This window comes from Rana temporaria, chromosome 10, assembly GCF_905171775.1.
Source record: "Rana temporaria chromosome 10, aRanTem1.1, whole genome shotgun sequence".
Lineage (NCBI taxonomy): Eukaryota > Metazoa > Chordata > Amphibia > Anura > Ranidae > Rana > Rana temporaria.
The window spans coordinates 149,176,046-149,195,378 of NC_053498.1; the positions used below are offsets into that span (position 1 = coordinate 149,176,046).

General features: G+C 49.3%; 1 protein-coding gene across 1 annotated transcript in view; it reads right to left on the reverse strand.

Annotated features, from left to right (window-relative positions):
* ACOT7 (acyl-CoA thioesterase 7) overlaps window positions 1-19,333 on the reverse strand; it is a 173,588-nt gene that overhangs the window by 68,360 nt on the left and 85,895 nt on the right. The window lies entirely within an intron of this gene.

Here is a 19,333-nt window from a genome sequence, read left to right on the forward strand (position 1 = left end):
AAGTGCCTTAGCTCAGTTTAATGCTCCCAGAAGACTCCGCAGCTTAGATCCCCCTGCATTCCTTCCCAGAACAGACTTAGCTCATCTCCCCTTCCTCAAAGTAACTCAGCAGCTCAGCTTACTCTGCTCCCCCTCCCAGACATGACATAGCTCTGCTTTTCCCCTCCCAGATGTGAACCAGAAGCTCAGATCACCCTTCTCCCCTCCCAGAAGTGACTAAGCAGCTCAACTTACCCTCCCCCACCCCCCCAGAAGAGATTTGGCTCAGCTTTCCCTCACAAAAGTGACTTGGCAGCTTACCCTTCTCCCCTGTCCTAGAAATGACATAGCTCATCCTCCCTTCCCATAATTGACTCAGCAGCTCAGCTACCCCTCCTGGAATAGACTTGGCTCATCTTCCCTTCCTCAAAGTCACTCCACAGCTCAGCTCACCCTGCTGCCCCTCCCAGGCATGACTTAGCTTAGCTCTTGCCCTCCCAGATGTGAACCAGCAGCTCAACTCACCCTGCTGCCCCCCACCCCTGAAAAGACTTCGCTCAGCTTTCCCTCACAAAAGTGACTCGGCAGCTTCCCCTGCTCCCCTGTCCTGGAAATGACTCATCTTTTCTTGGCTTCCCAGAAGGCACTCGGCAGCTCAGCTCAACCTGCTCCCCTCTCCTGGAAATGATTTAGCTCAATTTCCCTTCTCAGAAGTGACTGTTGCACCTACAGGTAAGCCTTAATCTAGGCTTACCTGTAGGTCTAAGTGGTCTGTAAAGCCTCGTACACACGATCGGATATCTGATGTTCCCCAACTAAGCTCAGCTCAGCCCTGCTCCCCTTCCAGAAGTAACTAAGCAGCTCAAATCACCTGCTGCGTCACCCCCAGAAGAGACTTGGCTCACAAAAATGATTCAGCAGCTTACACTACTCACCTGTCCTAGAAATGACTTGGCTCATTTTCCCTTCTCAAAAATGATTCAGCAGCTCTGCTTCCCCTGCCAGAAGTGGCTTAGCTCAGTTCCCTGCTCCCAGAAGTACTTCAGCAGCTCAGCACCCCCTGCTCCCCCTCCCAGAAGTGTCTTAGCTCAATTTCCCCCTCCCAGAAGTGACTCGGCAGCTCTCCCTGCTCCCCTCTCCTAGAAATGACTTAGCTCAGCTTCCCCTCCAAGAATCGACTCAGCAGCTCAGCTCACCCGGCTTCCCTTCCCAGAAGCGACTCAGCAGCTCCCCTCTCTTAGAAATAACTTCGCTCAACTTCCCCTTCCAAAAGAGACTCAGCAGGTCAGTTCACCCTGCTCCCCCTCCCACAAGTGGCTTAGCTCAGTTCCCCTTCCCAAAAGTGACTCAGCTCTGCCTTTTCCCCCCCTCGCAGAAGTGGCTTAGCTCAGTACCCCCTCCCAGAAGTGACTCAGAAGCTCAGCTCACCCTGCCCCCCCCCCCTTTCCTCCTAGAAGTGAGGGAACAATTGTCATATTTCCAGCAATTCCTAGCCTACCTCCCTCTACTACAAACGTGTTTTTTTTTCGTGTCCTTGTTGGAAAACGCAAGACCTGACACAGGTTCTAACTAAAGCTAAATCATTTGCAATCAGAGAAGGACTTAAATAACGAGTGTTCTCAAGAACTGCCCCTTATTTAAGGTGGTTACAGAATAATAAGTTGGGTATATTTTATAGATGTAAAAAAAAAAAAAAACAGTAAAGCTTGATGTCTGTTAAGACCTGCAGTGGTTATCGTACTGCGGCCTTCCTTAAGTCCCTCAATCGCTGAGCATAAGTGATTATCGCTACCATAGGAGGTAGAGGGATAGTGGAGATGAATGCTGTTTCCAGGATGATTCTTCACAATGGTTAGAATATTCCCCAAACATGAGCCAAGACTTCATGAAGGGTGTACCAGGCATAGAACATCTTTATTGAGAAGGCAGGCTCTTATATACACCAAAAAGAATACTTGCAGTAATCAGATGGACAATGACACACTCTACCCACAACATCATACAATGGGTACCAACGAGCCTCCAATACACATTTATCATTAATAGAAATTCACACAATACAGTGGCTTGAGAGCCAGACTAAGGTTCATTTACATGACAGTAGCAGACGACATTACCGCAGCAAGCTTTTATAGTACATCCTCCCTCTCCGCCTGGGAGATATTGAGATCAGTAAAGGAATAAACCAATTATCTCCAGGCAGAGAGCACACAATTTCCCCAAAAGTTTGAACACCCCTTTTCACACAAGGAATCCCTACAATTGCATATCCCCTGATAGCCACCGATCTGGGGGACCAACATATCCAAATTTCAGCCAGATCGGTCCAGGGGTTCTTAAAAGAAAACCGAACCTATGAGACAATATCGAATAAAGTCTATTTTCTTCACAATGTCCAATCAGATGTCAGCTCTAATTTTCCAAAGGGCATTAGAACAACAGCAGCAATCTAAATGGCTGCCATGGCAAAACCTGTCGATTTCCTTGCTTTGTTAAAATCCATCATCATACGCACATCGCCGCTTTTACTCTGTTCATCATCAGTAAACACACAAACACCTTTACAAAGAGATCATGACACCTGGAGAAGACGCCTGCTCTGCCGACACCCGTCACCATAAAAAGTAATTCACGGCTGATCTTCAAAGGCAACATGAATTTATTATCATTTCACATGGAGAGAAGCCACCCCAACCGCGTCCGGCTGATACAAAGTGATGGCCTTTTATCTCAGAAATTCTCAAATGACTGCGGCTCTCCAGCTGTGACGGCTCTCTGAGTTCCTGCGTCCCTGGGACGCCCGTGGCTATGACAGCCGGACGGTCATAACTTTTATTTTATCTGAGGAAGGGTCACTTTTCTCAGCATTAAACTAAAGTCACATCATCAAAGTGGCCACATATTTTATTTAAAGGAACACTAAAATTTTTTTTTTTTAAATAACAAACATGTTATACTTACCTCCACTGTGCAGCTCGTTTTGCACAGAGAGGCCCCGATCCACGTCTTCTGGGGTCCCTCGGCGTCTGTCTCGGCTCCTCCTCGCAAGAGCTTTCCACCTTCATGCGAGCTCACATGGTGGAAAGCTTTTGCAAACGCGCGCTCCCGTGATACATCGGCGGGCATAGCCGCCCACTGTATCACTTGGCCCCGCCCCCCGGTGCGTCGCGTCATCGGATGTGATATCAATCCGTCCAGCCTAGCCAATCAACGGCCAGGCTGGGAACCGTAGAGGATCACGGGGACGCGCACAGGACTTTCGAGGGGTGAGGCAAGTAAAACATCCCACACTCCGCTTGAGTGCTTTCGTCATATATACCACTTCCTCCCAGTCTGAATCTAGATATCAGATATTTCAACCGCTATCAACAACAAACAAGACGATACTTGCTTGATTGCTGAACATGGACTGTTTATTAGAACCAGAATACAAGTCTTATATACAGTAGAAGAGGAGGTTCCCCCCTCCTGCTCATATTACTCTAACAATACACCTGTAACCAGAAACATAAAATTAACATGAGCTAATTAAAGTGGTTGTAAACCCTTAAAGGAACACTAAAGGCAGATTTTTTTTTTTCACCCTGCCTTGAACCCACTGTATGTAGGAATGTAGTCCCCCTGCCTTGGTCTCACTGTATGTAGGAATGTAGTCACCCTGCCTTGAACCCACTGTATGTAGGAATGTAGTCCCCCTGCCTTGGTCTCACTGTATGTAGGAATGTAGTCCCCCTGCCTTGGTCTCACTGTATGTAGGAATGTAGCCCCCCTGCCTTGGTCTCACTGTATGTAGGAATGTAGTCACCCTGCCTTGGTCCCACTGTATGTAGGAATGTAGCCCCCCTGCCTTGGTCTCACTGTATGTAGGAATGTAGCCCCCCTGCCTTGGTTTCACTGTATGTAGGAATGTAGCCCCCCCTGCCTTGGTTTCACTGTATGTAGGAATGTAGTCACCCTGCCTTGGTCCCTCTGTACGCTCGCTTTCTCGCTCCCAAGATGGACTATGGTATTTGTAGTGTGCATAGAGAAGTGCATATGACCGCAACCAACATGCACTGTAAATTTCAAACAAATGGGAGTAAGGGTAGAAGGAGTGTTTCGAGAGCTCACAGTAGCGGATGTGTAGGGATTACTTTTGGAGGAAAAGGGATATTGTTTAGTGTCCTTTTAGGAATACAGATATTTTACTAAAGCCATGAAATGTCGGAGGAGAGTGTTGGGGAAGGCGAGAACTTTCTTTCTTCCCCCCAAGGGCACTCCGGCCTCCATTTTGTTCTGTGAGACATTCAGCAAACTCAAGTAAGATCTAGACAAGAGACTGCGCATGCCTCAGCTATAAGTAGTGACTGCATGTATAGTGACTGCGGGTATAGTGACTGCGGGTAGGGTGACTGTGGGTGTAGTGACTGCATGTATAGTGACTGCATGTATAGTGACTGCCTGCATAGCGACTGCCTGCATAGCGACTGCCTGCATAGCGACTGCCTGTATGGGACCCTTGCCACAAACTAGAGAGGAGACAGGATCTGGTCTAGCAGCATAAACCGAGTGGATGGCAGCGGGTGCCAGAGAATTACATCACTGTGACCTGGCCTTCAGGGACCCAGCAAAATGTGTAGGATTAGGAATCTCTATCCTGCCCAGACTCTGTTCCTGGAATGGCGAGTTCCTGCAAATTGGGCCAATGAAATAGCGAGGTCTGATGCACTATAGCCAAGCCCCCGGGAGGTAGATTACGGTGCTCTATGGTATTTCAAGACTTCAGATAAAACGTAAAAAGGGTGCACCTGGTCAGCATTTCTTGTGTTTTCTTTTATAAAAAGTTTTCAAAAGCTACAAATTTGCATAGATAGTTTTTTTATTTTTTTGTAAAAAGTATTCATGGACAATATACGTTAGTAAAGCTTCAGACAGTATAAAGAAAAAATGAGGGCATTGATGGTATGGTTGTGTAACGCAACAAGTTTATAAAAGAAAAAAAAAGCTAATAGAACCTTGTAAAGGTTCGAGTTTTTTCACCTTAATGCATCCTATGCATTAAGGTCAAAAACACCTGGCAATGACGGAATACAGGTCTACGTAAAGTCCCGTATATACTCGAGTATAAGCTGAGTTTTTCAGCTCTTTTTATAGGCTGAAAATGCCCCCCTCGGCTTATACTCGAGTGGCCACTACGGGCAGCGGTGCCCGTAAAAAAGGTGGCTGTGGGCCAACAGCGCAACTGCGCATGCTCTGTTCCGAAGTCTGCCAGGTTCAGGAGAACTCGTATTCGCTCTGCCAGGCACTGTGGTCGGGCGCATGCACAGTCATGTAATGTCACCGCCTGGTGCCATGTTTTTTAATGGTTGGTGCTCGTTCCTGGCGGTGCCTCGCCACAGCAGGGTCTGGGGAGGTCGATGAGGCCTGTGCCTGGCCTGGATAGGATTCTGGAACGGAGCACTGACTGACCATCCATCCATCCATCCAGGTCAGTCAGATGTTCATTCATTTTTGCTGACCTATACTGAGCCAAGTATGGAGGAGGAGGAGGAGGAGGAAGAAGAAGAGGGAGGACAGACAGATTAAGAGACTGAGCAGGAGCAGAGTCATCCACAGATACATACCCCCTCCTGTGCAATGTCCGCACATGCCTCTGACACCTGTACCATGTCCGCACATGCCTCTGACCGCTGTACCATGTCCGCACATGCCTCTGACCGCTGTACCATGTCCGCATATGCCTCTGACCCCTGTACCATGTCCGCACATGCCTCTGACCCCTGTACCATGTCTGCACATGCCTCTGACCCCTGTACCATGTCCGCACATGCCTCTGACCCCTGTACCATGTCCGCACATGCCTCTGACCCCTGTACCATGTCCGCACATGCCTCTGACCCCTGTACCATGTCCGCACATGCTTCTGCCTTATATTGCAGATGAAGAGAGGGGATAAGTCTGACCAGGTCGAATACTGGATGCTGGTTGCTTAGAACACTATAGAAATTTAACATACTAGTAGCTTCTGCATTTCTCACCCTGGGCTTATACTCGGGTCAATACGTTTTCCCAGTTTTTTCCCCCTGTAGGCATGTGCGGACATGGTACAGGGGTCAGAGGCATGTGCGGACATGGTACAGGGGGTCAGAGGCATGATCCAACTATGTAATGGGGTAGCACAGCAAAAAATGATTATATGTGGTCAAAGGTGGGGGTGGACTTGCAAGGGACTCTGAATGAGCAAAATTACTGAGTCTCAAGGTTTGGAATTTGAGATCTAGAGGTTAACAAAAAGGCCAACTGGGAAGGTGTTAAAACAACCATTTCACTGAACTAGTAGTAAAATATAATAAGACCTAAAAGCTCTTTGTTCATAAAGCCAAGTTAAAAAAAAAATGTTGGCAAGAAAGGATCTCTGCATGTACTCTGTGGTCTACCAGCAGCCAAAGTTCAGGTTTTTTGTTGTAGTCGAAAGAAAGGGCAGTCCATGGAGCCTCTGTCCTTGGAATACATGGATCCCATGCTACTGTGGAACTTCAAGTTCTTGTATGTTCTGTAAACCAACATCAACCAGAGGAATCTGCAGATTGTAACTTCATGACAACTGAACGGCCAACATCTTCCTAGGTGGTCAGACGCTGAGAAGGCAAAAACTGGGCAACATGTCCGTTCATCCCGTCCCCTTTCCCTTCTTTATCAGATTTAATTCCTGACATGTTTAAAATAGACATTGTAATGTTCAATATTTTTCTTTTGGCAGGCTTTTATATTTCTGAGAAAACTCGAAGGAAGCTGAATTCCCTTAAGCCAGTACGAGTCAGTATCAGATGATGAGAATCTGAACGTTCCTGAGGAATGGAAGTGACGGTACTTGCTATCAGGTGAAAGCTGAAACTAATGGATAACCATTCCTTATTTCACAAGCCTCTCATAGGAGATGACCATTCACTTGGCGGAATCTCGGGGGGGGGGGGGGGGGGGGATGGGGAAATATCTACCGATCTATCTGTGTTCTAAAATATATCATAATTTATTTTTTCCTATCTCTCAATGTTGGCGACCATTGGAGATAAACGTAACTTTGCAGCTGCAGGAAAGGTTTGTATATGGCTGGAAAGAGGAGCCACAAGACTCTTATACAACTAATGTAATGTGACGTCACATTGGTCTCTCCCTTGTATCCCTCCTCCGGCACAAACATACATTGGTCTCTCCTTTGTATCCCTCCTCCGGCACACACATACATTGGTCTCTCCTCTGATCCCTCCTCCGTCACACACATACATTGGTCTCTCCCTTGTATCCCTCCTCCGGCACACACATACATTGGTCTCTACCTTGTATCCCTCCTCCAGCACACACGTACATTGGTCTCTCCCTTGTATCCCTCCTCCGGCACACACGTACATTGGTCTCTAGCTTGTATCCCTCCTCCGGCACACACATACATTGGTCTCTCCCTTGTATCCCTTCTCCGGCACACACATACATTGGTCTCTCCCTTGTATCCCTCCTCCGGCACACACGTACATTGGTCTCTCCCCTGTATCCCTCCTCCGGCACACACATACATTGGTCTCTCCCTTGTATCCCTCCTCCGACACACACACACATACATTGGTCTCTCCCTTGTATCCCTCCTCCGACACACACACACATACATTGGTCTCTCCCTTGTATCCCTCCTGCGGCACACACATACATTGGTCTCTCCCTTGTATCCCTCATTCGGCACACATATACATTGGTGTTTCTCCTGTATGCCTCCTCCGGCACACAGATACATTGGTCTCTCCCTTGTATCCCTCCTCCGGCACACACATACATTGGTCTTTCCTCTGTATCCCTCCTCCGGCACACACACACATACATTGGTCTCTCCTCTGTATCCCTCCTCCGGCACACACATACATTGGTCTTTCCTCTGTATCCCTCCTCCGGCACACACACACATACATTGGTCTCTCCTCTGTATCCCTCCTCCGGCACACACGCATACATTGGTCTTTCCCTTGTATCCCTCCTCCGGCACACACATACATTGGTCTCTCCCTTGTATCCTTCAGCACACACATACATTGGTCTTTCCTCTGTATCCCTCCTCTGGCACACACATACATTGGTCTCTCCCTTGTATCCCTCCTCCGGCACACACACATACATTGGTCTCTCCCTTGTATCCCTCCTTCAGCACACACATACATTGGTCTTTCCTCTGTATCCCTCCTCTGGCACACACATACATTGGTCTGTCCCTTGTATCCCTCCTTCGGCACACAGATACATTGGTCTCTCCCTTGTATCCCTCCTCCGGCACACAGATACATTGGTCTCTCCCTTGTATCCCTCCTCCGGCACACACATACACTGGTCTCTCCCCTGTATCCCTCCTCCGGCACACACATACACTGGTCTCTCCCCTGTATCCCTCCTCCGGCACACACATACACTGGTCTCTCCCTTGTATCCCTCCTCCGGAATACACATACATTGGTCTCTCCTCTGTATCCCTCCTCCAGCACACAAATACATTGGTCTTTCCCCTGTATCCCTCCTCCGGCACACACATACATTGGTCTTTCCCCTGTATCCCTCCTCCGGCACACACATACATTGGTCTCTCCTCTGTATCCCTCCTCCAGCACACAAATACATTGGTCTTTCCCCTGTATCCTTCCTCCGGCACACACATACATACATTGGTCTTTCCCCTGTATCCCTCCTCCGGCACACACATACATTGGTCTCTCCCTTGTATCCCTCCTCCGTCACACACATACATTGGTCTCTCCCTTGTATCCCTCCTTCAGCACACACATACATTGGTCTTTCCTCTGTATCCCTCCTCTGGCACACACATACATTGGTCTGTCCTCTGTATCCCTCCTCCAGCACACAGATACATTGGTCTCTCCCTTGTATCCCTCCTCTGGCACACACATACATTGGTCTTTCCCCTGTATCCCTCCTCCGGCACACACATACATTGGTCTCTACCTTGTATCCCTCCTCCGGCACACACATACATTGCTCTCTCCCTTGTATCCTTCCTCCGGCACACACATACATACATTGGTCTTTCCCCTGTATCCCTCCTCCGGGACACACATACATTGGTCTCTCCTCTGTATCCCTCCTCCGGCACACACATACATTGCTCTCTCCCTTGTATCCTTCCTCCGGCACACACATACATTGGTCTTTCCCCTGTATCCCTCCTCCGGCACACACATACATTGGTCTCTCCCCTGTATCCCTCCTCCGGCACACACATACACTGGTCTCTCCCCTGTATCCCTCCTCCGGCACACACATACACTGGTCTCTCCCTTGTATCCCTCCTCCGGAATACACATACATTGGTCTTTCCCCTGTATCCCTCCTCCGGCACACACATACACTGGTCTCTCCCTTGTATCCCTCCTCCGGAATACACATACATTGGTCTCTCCTCTGTATCCCTCCTCCGGCACACAAATACATTGGTCTTTCCCCTGTATCCCTCCTCCGGCACACACATACATTGGTCTTTCCCCTGTATCCCTCCTCCGGCACACACATACATTGGTCTTTCCTCTGTATCCCTCCTCCGGCACACACAAATACATTGGTCTTTCCCCTGTATCCCTCCTCCGGCACACACATACATTGGTCTTTCCCCTGTATCCCTCCTCCGACACACACATACATTGGTCTCTCCCTTGTATCCCTCCTCCGACACACACATACATTGTATCCCTCCTCTGCAAATCAATTTATACCTTCTTTGAAATGTGTTTTTCTGGATATTTTTGTTATTCTGTCCCTCACAATAAAATTATAGACTGATCATTTCTTTGACAAAGTATCACATAATTGTGAAGTGTAAGGAAAATGATAAATGGTTTTCAAGATAAAATGTGTGAAAAGTGTGGGGGGTTACATTTGTATTCAGCCCCCTTTACTCTGATGCCCCTAACTAAAATCAAGTGGAACCAATTGCCTTCAGAAGTCACCTTATTAGCAAATAGAGTCCACCTGTGTGTAATTACATCCCAGTATAAATAATGAGCTGTTCTGTGAAGCCCTCAGAGGTTTGTTAGAGAACCTTTGTGAACAAACGGCATCATGAAGGCCAAGGAACACACCAGACAGGTCAGGGATAAAGTTGTGGAGAAGTATAAAGCAGGGTTAGGTTATAAAAAAAATCTCCCAAGCTTTGAAGATCTCACGGGGCTTCTGTTCCATCCATCATCGGAAAATGGAAAGAGTATGGCACAACTGCAGACCTACCAAGACATGGCCGTCCACCTAAACTGACCGGGCAAGGAGAGCATTCATCAGAGAAGCAGCCAAGAGGCCCATGGTAACTCTGGAGGAGCTGCACAGCTCAGGGGGGGAGAATCTGTCCACAGGACAACTATTAGTGGTCTCTCCACAAATCTGCCCTTTATAGAAGAGTGACAGGAAGAAAGACATTGGAGAAAGAAAGACAGAAGAAGTCCTGTTTGCAGTTTGTGAGAAGCCATGTGGGGGAGGGGACACAGCAAACATGTGGAAGAAGGTGCTCTGGTCACATGACACCAAAACTCAACAAAAAAACGCTATGTGTGGGGAAAACGAACACTGCACATCACCCTGAACACACCATCCCCACCGTGAAACATGGTGGTGGCAGCATCATGTGGTGGGGATGCTTTTCTTCAGCAGGGACAGGGAAGCTGGTCAGAGTTGATGGGAAGATGAATGGAGCCAAATACAGGACAATCTTAGAAGAAAACCTGTAAGTCTGCAAAAACCTTGAGACCGGGGGGGGAGGTTCACCTTCCAGCAGGACAACGACCCTAAAGTACAGCCAGAGCTACAATGGGATGGTTTAGATCAAAGCCTATTCATGTGTTAGAATGGCCCAGTCACAGTCCAGACCTAAATCACATTGAGAATCTGTGGCAAGACTTGAAAATTGCTGGTCACAGACGCTCTCCATCCAATCTGACAGAGCTTGAGATATTTTACAAAGAAGAAGAATGGGGAGAAATGTCCCTCTCTAGATGTGCAAAGCTGGTAGAGACCCCCCCAAAAAGACTTGTAGAGAAAGGGGGTTCTACAAAGTATTGATTCCGGGGGGCGCCATACAAATGCCCCCCCCCACACTTTTCACAGATTTATTTGTATCATTTATCATTTTCCTTCCACTTCACAATTATGTGACACTTTGGGCCAGATCCACAGAGAGAGTACGCCGGTGTATCTACTGATACGCCGGCGTACTTTCAAATTTCCCGCGTCGTATCTTTAGTTTGAATCCTCAAACCAAGATACGACGGCATCTGGGTTAGATCCGACAGGTGTACGTCCTCGTACGCCTTCGGATCTAAGATGCAATACTTTGGCGTCCGCTGGGTGGCGTTCACGTCGTTTTCTGCGTCGGGTATGCAAATTAGCCATTTCCGACGATCCACGAACATACGCGCGGCCGTCGCATTCTCTTACGTCGTCTCTAGTCGGCGAATAGTTAAAGCTGCTATTTTGCGGCGTATAGTTAGACTTGCCATGTTAAGTATGGCCGTCGTTCCTGCGTCGAAATTAGAATTTTTTTTTTTTTGCGCAAGTCGTCCGTGAATCGGGATGGACGTAATTCACGTCTAAGTTAAAAAAAAACAACGTCGTTGCTACGTCATTTAGCGCAATGCACGGCAGGAAATTTAGAAACGGAGCATGCGCAGTTCATTCGGCGCGGGTACGCGCTTCATTTAAATGAAACACGCCCCCTAATCGCCGATTTGAATTCCGCCGCCTGAAATACACTACGCCGCCGTAACTTACGGCGCGAAATCTTTGAGGATTCGAAAGAACGCCAGGTAAGGTACGGCGGCGTAGCGTATCTCTGATACGCTGCGCCGATCTATTTCTATGTGGATCTGGCCCTTTGTGTTGGTCTCTCACATAAAATCCCAATAAAATACATTTACATTTTTGTCTGTAACATGAGAAAATAACTTTTTCAAGGCACTGTAGGTATTTTAGTTATTCTACAAGTTCATCCTAAACAGAAATATAAAAGTTAAAAAAGGTCTTGAAATCATAACTTGGAATTTTTTTTTTTGGCAACCCCTCGCGTGAGGCTAAAACGAATCACGCCGCCTGCATGCTTGTATGTTGGGAGCGCTGGAAACATTCCTCCCTAACAGCTGGAGCACATATGGTTTCACTTAGGTGACATTGATTCCACCTAAAAAAGGTCAAACTCTGTCCAGCAATGGAAAATATGATTATTCTGATGACGAGAAGAGAATATCACATACGGCCGCCGCACTGTCCCCAGCTGACACTCCTCTAGTAGAGATTAGACGGTGATGGGTGGCGACTACGGGCTCCGGGTAGATGAAATTAAAGGGCAATGCCATCTTCCTGACAATTATATTGTAACATGGGGGCAGCGGGGTACTCGGCTCTCTAAAGAAAAAAAAAAAAAACGTCTTTATTATCCACCTTGTTCTGTCAGACCTGCACACTCTACGAAGTATATAATACACTCGCCCGGCGGAGGAAGGTTCAAACGCAACGCCCTGGGAGGGATTTAGAAACGTCATTAATGGAATTGGTAGATACAGCTTTACGTTTAACAGAAAAGCCCAAGTTTTATATATATATAAAAAAAAGAAAAAACAAAAAAAATCAAGCGTTGTGTTAGGAACGCCAATATTCATTCGCTTTCCTAACACTGACCCGCCTTTCCGCCAATCAGGTGCTCAGGTCTGTTACCTGTCACCTGATTGGCTGAAACGACAGGCGCTGTGTTTGGTGTCCAATCATAGCAAAGGACGGGAGAAGACATTGAGGAGCATGGAGGACATCGCCGCCGTGACCCGCTGCCCCACCGAGACAGGTAACTGCCGGGCGGACGCGGGGTGCACACTGGCGGCATTTGATGGGAACAGTGGCGGCGTTTCGATGGGAACAGCGGCGACATTTCGATGGGAACAGCGGCGGCATTTCGATGGGCACAGCGGCTGCGTTTGATGGGCACAGCGGCTGCGTTTGATGGGCACAGCGGCTGCGTTTGATGGGCACAGCGGCTGCGTTTGATGGGCACAGCGGCTGCGTTTGATGGGCACAGCGGCGGCGTTTGATGGGCACAGCGGCTGCGTTTGATGGGCACAGCGGCTGCGTTTGATGGGCACAGCGGCTGCGTTTGATGGGCACAGCGGCTGCGTTTGATGGGCACAGCGGCTGCGTTTGATGGGCACAGCGGCTGCGTTTGATGGGCACAGCGGCTGCGTTTGATGGGCACAGCGGCTGCGTTTGATGGGCACAGCGGCTGCGTTTGATGGGCACAGCGGCTGCGTTTGATGGGCACAGCGGCTGCGTTTGATGGGCACAGCGGCTGCGTTTGATGGGCACAGCGGCTGCGTTTGATGGGCACAGCGGCTGCGTTTGATGGGCACAGCGGCTGCGTTTGATGGGCACAGCGGCTGCGTTTGATGGGCACAGCGGCTGCGTTTGATGGGCACAGCGGCTGCGTTTGATGGGCACAGCGGCTGCGTTTGATGGGCACAGCGGCTGCGTTTGATGTTTTTTTTTTTGTTTGTTTGCACCCCCCCAAAAAAATCTTGAGCACCAGCCGCCACTGCTTTTCTCTGAACGTCTTGATCTGGATAAGTACAAGAGATCTGCAGGAGAGTCCTTCTCACGTTCAAGAGATCTCTGATGCATCCTTCGCAGTCACAATGTGTCCATAAGCAATTATCTAACCAATTACAGCGTGCACCACGGCGCGTGATATGTATTATTTACCCCAAACTAAATTAACAATAATTGTTTCAAGCTGCATCTTTGGCCTCAACACATTTTCAATTAACAAAAAAATGACTATATAAAAAATACAATAAAAAAAATAAAAATAAAATCAGTATAAATAAAGGAGCGTGCGCTGGGATCTCTTTAGTGGAATGCACTTTGTATCAGGGATTTATATTGTATACGAGAAGAACGTTCTATATTTAAACCCGCAAATTTATGCCATTTAAAAAAAAAAAATGCCCTTTTTTTTTTTTAAATGACTGTCTGGAGCCGTGTAATTAAAGCGGAGTTACAGCCTGATAATGAAGAGTTTCTATGGCAACCGGTTTTTATTTGCACCATAAAGAGCCGCAAGGCCCCACTTGTAGAGGTGCTCAAGTGAAAATAAAATAATGTCATCACATCAACAAAAAAAATAAATAAAAATACAAAAATCCATATATAGGTTTTTTGACAGAGGCGCACGCTTTCCTGCGTTAATCAAAAGGCATTCATTCACTCCCCGCGTTTATTGGACTCGATGGAAGCTTTTTAAATACCCTGTCTGAAGAGTTCTATTTAAAGCGAAGATGTCACATTATTGATACTGCAAATGCAGCAGAAAATTAAATCACTGGAGAATTCTAATTGATAATGAAATAAATGTACACAAAAACACCATCCATAGATTCCAAAGGCAGCGCTCTATCAAGAGCTTGCGTTATTGCAAAGCACAGCAATGCAACGTGCAAGGGTTGTTGCATTGAGGCCCCTGACCCGACCACACCTCTGCGGGAGGCCCCTGACCCGACCACACCTCTATGGGAGGCCCCTGACCCGACCACACCTCTATGGGAGGCCCCTGACCCGACCACACCTCTATGGGAGGCCCCTGACCCGACCACACCTCTATGGGAGGCCCCTGACCCGACCACACCTCTATGGGAGGCCCCTGACCCGACCACACCTCTATGGGAGGCCCCTGACCCGACCACGCCTCTATGGGAGGCCCCTGACCCGACCACGCCTCTATGGGAGGCCCCTGACCCGACCACACCTCTACGGGAGGCCCCTGACCCGACCACACCTCTACGGGAGGCCCCTGACCCGACCACACCTCTACGGGAGGCCCCTGACCCGACCACACCTCTACGGGAGGCCCCTGACCCGACCACACCTCTACGGGAGGCCCCTGACCCGACCACACCTCTACGGGAGGCCCCTGACCCGACCACACCTCTACGGGAGGCCCCTGACCCGATCACACCCCTACGGGAAGCCCCTGACCCGACCACACCCCTACGGGAGGCCCCTGACCCGACCACACCCCCATGGGAGGCCCCTGACCCGACCACACCTCTACGGGAGGCCCCTGATCCGACCACACCCCTACGGGAGGCCCCTGACCCGACCACACCCCCATGGGAGGCCCCTGACCCGACCACACCTCTACGGGAGGCCCCTGATCCGACCACACCTCTATGGGAGGCCCCTGGCCCAACCACATATTGGTAGTATTGAACGCTCTGTTGAATTCAAATCTATGTGGTCATCCTTCAGTACTGGACATTGGAAACCCTTAGGATCCTCTGCCTGGATTTCCATTTTTTCCCCAATTTACAGTTCCATGTACACAATAAGGGGATAAGCTTGTGAAGATTTTGTATGGAACAGTGGGATTCATGAATTGAAGGGAGACAAAGACACTCGGGACAGACATGCTTTTAGTAATCCCATCTTTTCTTGCAGATAATAATATGCGCTAATGAGTTTCACATTAACATCTCAATGCCTTGCCAAGGAAGCCAACAGCTTGATGTAGAATTAAAGGAAAGCTGCGGTTAAACATGAAAATGATGAAAAATGACATTAGAGGACCCCAGCTTTTTCCTAAGTGACTCCCGTGTTCATCTTCCCGCATCCGATTGCAACAGATTAACCATTTTGTGCCCCGAGGTCATTGACGTCTAGATATCTGAGCTACTATATTACCCAAAATTATTTAGATTTTTTTTTCTTTTAAGGCAATTAGGATTGAATTTGTTACACTATATAAAAGGTTTTAAATATTTTTTTCAGTATTATAAATGTATCAAACAATTACATTATGCAACAAAGGCACACTGCCATCTACGGGCTGTAGTCGCCTCTGCAAGCCGTAAAAATATGTTTTCAGAATGATGCCTTTAGCCCAGTGTTTCCCAACTCCAGTCCTCAAGGCGCGCCAAAAAGGTCATCTTTTCAGGCTTTCCATTATTTTGCACAGGCGATCTGTTCAGTTTCACTGCCTTAGTAATTAGCCTGTATGTATGTGTCATCAAGTCATGGCTTCCTAATCATAAGTAGGGAACAAAGTTGTCAGCTACCCCCAGAGTGACAGCTAGTAGCTCTCAAATGGATAATGTAGAGCAGGGGTAGGCAACCTCGGCCCTACAGCAGTGGTGAAACTACAAGTCCCATGAGACATTGCAAGACCCTGGCAATCACAGACATTACTCCTGAAGGCAGAGGCATGATGGGATTTGTAATTTCGCCACAGCTGGAGTGCCAAGGTTGCCTACCCCTGATGTAGAGTATTATCTGTTGCCAGGGCCTGGATCTGAACCTGGGACCTCTGCTGTGTCTGGCAGTAACTATCTACTGAGCCTCCTGAGATGCCGGACAGCTCCCTGCCTGATTGCTTAGACAACCTTGCCTTATGTCTTGTTTCTGGTGAACCTTGAACCCTTTGCTCCTCCCATGAATTTCTTATTTAAGCCATGCTCACTGGTGAGTTTCGGCCGGGTCTTTAATACTCCAAAAGAAAATGCTGTATTGGTAGCTCGCTGTTTTTAAATGTCTTTGATATTGTAACTAGGAGGCTGTATCTCTTTATAGATGTTCTTGGTTGACCACTCCTGAAGAAGCGACAAGTGTCGCGAAACATGTAGAGGACCAAGTCTGAACCTACATCTTTGTGCCCAGAGACGGCTCTAGGATTTGCACAGAGTGGCCCCCGATCCTCGTCTTCTGGGGTCCCTCGGCGGCTGTCTAGGCTCTTCCCTGCAAGAGCTAAGCCCCCCTCTGGGAAGCGCTCTCCCCCCCCCTCTGGAAAGCGCTCTCCCAAGGGGCTTAGCTTGCGGGCGCGCTCCCGTGATACAGCCAGCGGCCATAGCTGCCGATTGTATCACTCGGCCCCGCCCCCGTCTCGCCACATCATTGATATTATTGACAGCAGCGAGAGCCAATGGTTGCGCTTCCATCAATCATCCAATGAAGAGTTGACTAGAGCTCTGCAAAAGCAACGTGGGATCGCGCACAAGAAGATTCGGGTCTCAGGCAAGTAAAACTGGGGGGTCGGGGGGGGGGGGGGGCGGTGACTGCGTTAAAGCTTTACAACCCTTTAATGGATTCATTTACAACAATCCTATTCCTATGTTGTTGTAATTTATGTATCTTTCTTAATAAATGTATATTTTTTATAACTACTCTGTCTAGTTTCTGGGTACCGAGATAGTCCTTAGACACCATTGGCATCTTAGGGCAACATTTTGGAGTAGTCCTTGATTATTCCCTCTCTTTTGCTCATGAGCCATGCTTTTGCAAATCCCGTTTGCCCCCTCAAATGCCGCCAGTTTTCCCCCCTCAAATGCCGCCAGTTTGCCCCCCTCAAATGCCGCCAGTTTGCCCCCCTCAAATGCCGCCAGTTTGCCCCCCTCAAATGCCGCCAGTTTGTTCCCCCAATTGCAGCCAGTCTGGACCCTCAAATGTCGCCAGTCTTCCCCCTCAAATGCCGCCAGTCTTCCCCCTCAAATGCCGCCAGTTTGTTCCCCCAAATGCCGCCAGTTTGCCCCCTCAAATGCCGCCAGTTTGTTCCCCCAAATGCCGCCAGTTTGCCCCCTCAAATGCTGCCAGTTTGCCCCCTCAAATGCAGCCAGTTTGCCCCCTCGAATGCCGCCAGTTTGTTCCCCCAAATGCCGCCAGTTTGCCCCCTCAAATGCTGCCAGTTTGCCCCCTCAAATGCTGCCAGTTTGCACCCTCAAATGCCGCCAGTTTGCACCCTCAAATGCCGCCAGTCTTCCCCCTTAAATGCAGCCAGTTTGCCCCCTCAAATGTCGCCAGTTTTCCCCCCCAAAGGCCGCCAGTTTGTTCCCCCAAAGGCCGCCAGTTTGCCCCCTCAAATGCTGCCAGTTTGCCCCCTCAAATGCCACCAGTTTGCCCCCTCAATTGCAGGCAGTTTCCCACCAAATGTCGCCAGTTTGCACCCTCAAATGCCGCCAGTTTGTCCCCTCAATTGCAGGCAGTTTCCCACCAAATGTCGCCAGTTTCCCCCCCAGCCCGGCACTTACCTTCCTCAGGTCTGCGCAGTTCTCCTCCATGCCTACTTCCATCCTCAATGTCGTTTCAGCCAATCAGGTGACCGGTATACCAGACCCGGTGCACCCGATTGGCTGAGAGGCGGGTCAGTGTTAGGGAAGCGATTCCCTAACACAGCATGGTATAAAACAGGGAACGCACAGCCTGCGCGCCCCTCTGTTTAACCATTTGGAAGCCGATTAGAGCCCATAGGCTCTAATCAGGAAGCCAATTAGAGCCTCTAATCAAAATGCCCCACCGCTGTTATTCAGATGGCCGGCACTCAACAGGGGGGCCGGACACCTGAATAGGTGGCGGCAGCGGCGACAAGAGATAGATTCATGCAATGCACAAATCTATCTGATGTTGAGTGACGGGTGCAGGAGAGAGGGGGCGGCGCCCTTGCGCCCACTATGGATGCACCGCCACTGTGCTGTATCTGTATTTTTTTTTTTATTGCCAAGAAAATAAAGAGCCATGATTGCAACTCAAGAATAGCTCTCCGGGAATCGACTTCAAGATCGTACTTTTCCTTTGAAACCAGCTAAAATCCTTGAGTCAAAAAAAAAAAGAAAGAAAGAGAAACAAGAGATTTCCGTTTGGCGCCAACATTCTACAGGCAAAGGATATGCTAATGAGCTGCTAATTTGCACACCTGCACTTGGAACAGCAATCCCAGCTAATTTATTGGTAAATGTTACACAAGTCACCTGAGAGCCGTTCGAAGGCGAGGTGCGAAAAAGTCGCTTCTAATTTTATGTGACTGAAATGGCGTTAAAAGCAACGCACCTAAAGCGTGATGTACACCGATCCGGGGGAGGGGCAGGAAAAGGAGAGGGGCCTCCCATAGACGTGCGGCCGGGTCGGGGGCCTCCCATAGACGTGCGGCCGGGTCGGGGGCCTCCCATAGACGTGCGGCCGGGTCGGGGGCCTCCCATAGACGTGCGGCCGGGTCGGGGGCCTCCCATAGACGTGCGGCCGGGTCGGGGGCCTCCCATAGACGTGCGGCCGGGTCGGGGGCCTCCCATAGACGTGCGGCCGGGTCGGGGGCCTCCCATAGACGTGCGGCCGGGTCGGGGGCCTCCCATAGACGTGCGGCCGGGTCGGGGGCCTCCCATAGACGTGCGGTCGGGTCGGGGGCCTCCCATAGACGTGCGGTCGGGTCGGGGGCCTCCCATAGACGTGCGGTCGTGTCTGGGGCCTCCCATAGACGTGCGGCCGGGTCGGGGGCCTCCCATAGACGCGTGGCCGGGTCGGGGGCCTCCCATAGACGTGTGGC